Source organism: Triticum dicoccoides, chromosome 4B (assembly GCF_002162155.2).
Source record: "Triticum dicoccoides isolate Atlit2015 ecotype Zavitan chromosome 4B, WEW_v2.0, whole genome shotgun sequence".
In the NCBI taxonomy this organism is placed as follows: domain Eukaryota; kingdom Viridiplantae; phylum Streptophyta; class Magnoliopsida; order Poales; family Poaceae; genus Triticum; species Triticum dicoccoides.
Window position 1 is genome coordinate 645,730,728 of NC_041387.1, and position 6,488 is coordinate 645,737,215.

Consider the following 6,488-nt stretch of genomic DNA (forward strand, 5'->3'; position numbering starts at 1 on the left):
AGTACATTGTGATGTGGAGAACATGTATGTTACCTGTAGGTGCACAAGTTATTTATTATTTGAATTACAAGTTACGCCGACTAAGTTTGTCCGAACCTATATGAAAATGTGATCTAGTTTCAAAGATCTCAACACAAGGAAGACAATGGCGCAAAACGATTTGCAAAATTCGGACGCTCTGTATATGTTTTTTTTTCGAAACCGATTCACAAGAAAAACACCAATCCTCCTATCCCCTCCAAACCGTAGGTAAAACCAGCTAAAAATCCATGATAGCAACAAGTGGCACTACTTATCGTCGGAGGAGTTCTGACGTAATCTCCGTTAGGGTATCATTTAACTAGTGCAAATTCAAAAATAAAACAAATGAAAATAACAAAACAGAAATGACTACACTTGATGGCCCATGTAGTGGAAGCACTTAGTCTTGTAGGGACACTTTGCTACACAAGGCGTAGAATAGGAGGAAAAACACCTATTGAGAGCATGAACTATATAATTATATAGAAATACAAAAAGCAAAAATGAGTACATTGGCTGACCCATATAGAGAAAACAGTAAGTGTTACAGGGACAATTAGCCGCATAAGGCATAGAATATGAGGAACAACAGTTCACTCACCCATCACCTACATGGGCCGACCCAATAACCGTTCTAATCCAGTTTTGACATTTTAATGTTTCAGCTTCCTTTGTTTTTCTTTAATTATTTTATATTTTATTTCCCCTCTTGGTTTTTTGATATCATTGATTTCAATTTTTTGTTGGCAGCTTACTTAGCTATCCGCTTAATACCATTGTGTTTCTTATCATTAAATCTTAACTATAGATTGTTTTAATTTTTGTAAGTACATGCATACTTTTTTTACCCCTTTGTATATTTTTAATGCATACTAACAGTTCTATATATTTCAAGAACACATGAATATTTATTTTTGAAAACATGAACATGTTCTGAAGTAGTATAGATAATTCTTTACATATAAGAATATTTTGAAAAGTACATGATGTTTTTATACATAATACTACTTTGTCGATATATGTTAACACTGTTTTGTGTGACGTGAATATTTATTTCACCTACAAATAATTCTACAAAAAAAACCCCATCCGATCCATAATAAGTGTCGCAGTTTTGAAGTAAGGTTGAACTGACCTTAGTTCAAAACCACGACACTTTTTTTGGATCAAAGGGAGTATGAACTATGTTTTAAATCCGCAACCATTTTATTGTGATTTGTGTGAAGTTTACTAATTTTTTTTTGACTTTGTCTTATTACCAAACTTGTTACATACAATAAAAAAACACAATTAAATATCTGCATGTATGAAAAAGGAAAAACAAATGCACCTATTAATGTGCAATGTTGTGACATTTTCTGATATTTTTTCCATGAGGACACTCCATCATAACATTGAGGAAGAGGTAGGCCGCGACGCCATCATAGCTTTGTGCTTCGATGACCTTGACATCGTAATCATATTCGACGTGGTGCTTGGTGTCATGCGAGGCTGCGAAGCTAAAGTTGCAACACTGCAAAGTCGGAACAACGGTGCTACAAGACGGGGTGCACGATACTGCAAGTTGAGGGTGTTCAGAGCTGCAAAGATATAGAGAGCACTAGTGCTGGAAGACTAGGCCCCAGTTCTTTTGAGCGATTCTTCCAAAATCTTAAGAATCGACCCTCCACCCAGCTTCTCCCAGAATCTTGAACACATATTTTTTTTTACAATCCTAACTGTTCACATCCTAACTAGGTAGGATTGTAAAAAAAGATGGATACAAGATTCTTGGAGAAGCTGGTTAGAAGGTCGATTCTCAAGATTCTGGGAGAATCGTCCAAAAGAACTGGGCCTAGGTTGGTGGTGCTATGAGCCGGGACACACGAATCTACATGGCGGGCCAACCATGAGTGCAAATCCAGAATGGCAAAATCTGCAAAGCTTGACTAACGATGCTGCGAGTCACACTGTTGTAAGGTCAGGATGGTGATATTGTGACATTTTTCTAAGTTTTTTGCCGTGCGAGGAGACGTCACTGTCGTCATCGTTATTGAGGAAATCCTAGCCAATGCGACATTGTAGCTTCGCCTTGATATTGCCGAGGAAGTCGATGCCATTGTAGTTTCAAGCTTTGATGGCTTGGATAACGCCGTTCTCTCCGGCATGTCGCTTGGTGCTTTGCGGCGGCTGTGTCATTGGTCGTTGGCTATATCGCGCGTGTAACTCATATCATACTTGTACGATTGGAAGTTGAATGCCTAATGTGATATACAAATAGCCTTGCTTGGGTATCATTTTGCCGCCCCGCCGCTTATATCTAAATCTTCTTAATCAATGAAAATAGCAAATATTTTTCCTTGTTTCAAAAAGAAAAAATATTTGACAGGGAGAGCTCCCCAAAGTGTGGTCAAGTTCAAGTACAAGACCGATTACTAATAATGTTTTAACAATTACTTAGGCACACACAAGCGCGAGAAAAGGAAAGCCAGCCACCATGAAAAAGTGGACTCCTTTTTGCGAGTCTTTTGTAATTATGTAGGACCATAGGTCTGGTCGTCCACCATAGACCGTAGTGAAGTGACGGAGTGAATATCCTGTGCGCGAAATACCTTCGCATTCCTTGCCTCCCAGATCTTCCTTACAACGAGCAGTACGATGAATCGCGCCAAGTCGGTGGAACAGTTCTACAGTGAGACCTCCGATGAACCAAAGAAGCTTTTCATCTGTCCACGCGGGGGCAGTTTTGAACGGTGCTTTCAAACTTTCTTGCCCTCTATCCTCGTTAGAGGAATATATATCATTATCCTTTCTTAATCGCAATGATCACATAAGATGACAAGGAGAGATTAATGGGTTATATGGAGGGCCGCAATGACACGCATACAACCATATATAGTACTCCCTTCATCCCATAATGTAAGACATTTTTTGATGATATTGTCAAAAAAACGTCTTACATTATGGGACGGAGGGAGTACTTGTGTGTGCCCGGGAGATGGATGTTGCTGCTTGTCATGTTGTTCTGCCGTCAGCCGGTAACGCCAAATGTTCATTGCCGGACTGCTATCGGACAACACACACTATATAATTGACACAGACCACTCGATCAATACAGGCCCCGCGAAAACAGAGAGGACATGGTACAGGGAGAAGATTAAGTCGACCGATCGGAAGATGTGTGGTGCGCACTAGCACATTGCTGGCTGACCTGTACTCAGGTCCCTCCCCTCCAATTATAGCCGGCCCTATATATATAGCATCAAAAACCACATATGTAGCTTGCTCGCACGTGACTTGGCAAACGAAGCATTTTTGCCTGGCATATTACTTGTGGGTTACCCATCGATGCAGGTTGATTGCATGCCGAAGCAACACGTACCCAGACACGGCTACCTGTTCCCTGCGTGGCTTGCTCACCAGGATCGGTTCGGCCGGCCATAGGGGACCTACTAACCCAATGTTTCAAGGTTTTTCTTATATAAATGGAAAATCCATGCTTTGCCTCATCGTATATCTATCTATACCTAATATTAAAAGGAGGATTTCATAGTTCTTCATCCATCATCTCTTTATATTCGTTAATTTTGTGTTAATATTAAAATTGATGACCGCGATTAAAAAATAGATCTGCACGTAAAACGATACGATCTTTCTTGGTTATGTCATAATTGGCCTCGCATGCATGCGAGGGAAAGAAGGACACATGTCTTCGTTTCAAAAGAGAGAAAAAAGGTACACATCCGCTTGATTGGTATTCAAAAATTAAAAACTAAAGCCTATCGTTTCGTGTTGGGTCGACGGCAGCTGGCAAACTTGGCAACCAGAGTACGGCGTCACAACCGGTGACGAGGTCTGATCGGATCCACACCTATAGCACACATAGTCCAGGCTCGCCGCCGCACTGGCCTGCTTGACGATGTGCACGACGGCTTCCCCGCCAGTGGCGACATCTGATTAGAGCAGCATGAGCTGCAAAGACCCTTCATATTTTGCCGTCGGGACTGGCTCTGCGTCCGAAGCAGCTGAGTGTCACGCGCACCACGGCTTCACCGCCGAGACGCCTTAACTGTGCCTCCCCGTGGAGCCGCTCCTGCGCATTGACCAGGAGGTCTCGCGGGATCCGCAACGCAAAGCTCTTTTTACCGGTGGTGGTATGCACCGGCAAGCAATCCACCGCTCGTTTGCATACTGAGATTCGTGCAGCCCTGCTCCGTATAATAGTAAAATTCATTTTTTGATTTGAATACTATGCAATACATCTCTGACTTGTACAAGCAAGAGGCCCACATGTGTACTTCTGTCAGTTTTTGTCATAAAAAGCTATGCTAGTTCCCATGCAGGTGCATTCATTATTTCTCCTCTCCATCTCAACAACTCCATGCCTTTTATTTTCTCTTAGATAATTTCAATCAATCATATCTTTTAAACTACAACTTCGTTTTCTAATATATATATATATATATTTGTAATTCTGATGGCAAGAACTTTAGAACAAGACCAATTTTGAATATATTTTATACTTGTTTCACTATGTGAAATAGAATATTTCGAATATATGAACCTAAAATATTTTCGAATATGTGAAGAGAATTCTAGTGATTTTTATTTCAAATATGTTTAATGGTTATTTCAGTCAGCTAAAATTGATTTCACACATTCAAAACTACTGAAATAGGTCAAATAATATCTGAAATATGCTAAAATTCTAATGAAGTATTGAAATAATATCTGAAACATGATGTATAAATATGTGAAATTGATATTTTTGTGATCTCTGAAATTCGTGAAATAGCAAAAATACAATTGAAATATGTTTCGTAAAAGACTTGAAATCAGCTGTGTGTTAAATTGAGTGTAATCATTTTGTCGAAATAAGTTATATCCAACTTTTGAAACGAGTGAACTAAGTTTTCCGAATGAGCGGAATCTGTTTTTTGAACACAACGAAACATACCTTTTGGAATGAGTGAACCCAGTGTTTTGAATGAGTGAAACATGTTTGTTAAAATGAATGAAATCACGTTTTGAAATGAGTAAAATATGTTGCAAGAATTTTAAACTCGTCCGAAATGTATTCAAATAACAAGTTTCACATCTCAATTGAGTGAACACTGTCTTTGAATTGAAAGGAGTGAAATCCGTTTTTGGAAATGAGTGAAACCAATTTTTCCAAATGATTGAAATATCTGTTTTGAAATGACTGAGATAAGTATTTTGAAATGGGTGAAATAAACAAGTTAAATCATTTTTTAAGAAATGAGTGAATTTTGTTTATTAGAAATGAGTGAAATATGTTGCAAGAATTTTAAACTCGTTCGAAATGTATTCGGATGACAAGTTTCACATCTCAATTGAGTGAATGCTGTCTTTGAATTGAAAGGAGTGAAATCCGTTTATTGAAATGAGTGAAACAAATTATTTCAAATTATAGAAATATGTGTTTTGAAATGACTGAAATAAGTATTTTGAAATGAGTGAAATAAACAAGTTAAATCAATTTTTAAGAAATGAGTGAAATATGTTGCAACAATTTTAAACTCGTTTGAAATGTATTCAAATAACAAGTTTCACATCTCAATTTAGTGAACACTGTCTTAGAATTGAGCATAGTGAAATCCGATTTTTGAAATGAGTGAAACAGATTTTGTCAAATGATTGAAATATGTGTTTCGGAATGACTGAAATAAGTATTTTGAAATGGGTGAAATAAACAAGTTAAATCATTTTTTAAGAAATGAGTGAATTTTTTTATTACAAATGAGTGAAATATGTTGCAAGAATTTTCAACTCGTTCGAAATGTATTCACTTTTGATCTTATTTTAAAGATGACGTCCTTAGGAATTCAAATATATAAAAATATTTTAAAATGAAACTTTTATTCGAAAGATATCTATGAATTAATATCTTCCAAGATAAATAAAATGTTTGCCTTTTTTATGTGCGGAGTGGTCTGACAACATGCATGCATGGCTAGGCATAAAAGCTACATAGTACGGTTGGGTCTGACATTGATTTGACCTAATAGACCAGATACTAACCAAATACAACACTATACCATTGGATAGTTGGCCCACAACAAAGTTAGCTGGAAGCATTCGATTGGTTGGGACTTCACCGGTAGCTACCAGCACCGGTAAAAAAACTTAGTCGGGATCCGCAAGAGATGCACCGGCGCATCGTCTTTCGCCGCCTGGACTGGCACCGCGTACGCATCAAGGGGCAGAGGGAGTGAGATCGAGGTTCAGACTTCAAACACCAACAAATAGTTTGTGGACGGTGGAGACGATGGATTCGACAAGGTCGCATCAAGGGACAGAGGGAGAGAGATCGATGTTCAGACTTCAAACACCAACAAATAGTTTGTGGATGGTGGAGACGATGGATTCGACAAGGTCGTATTGCTTGATCGATATTCAAAAATTTAAAATTAGAGCCTATCGACAAGGTGGGAAGGATGGGGGAGGGAGGAGTAGGGAGGTAGGAG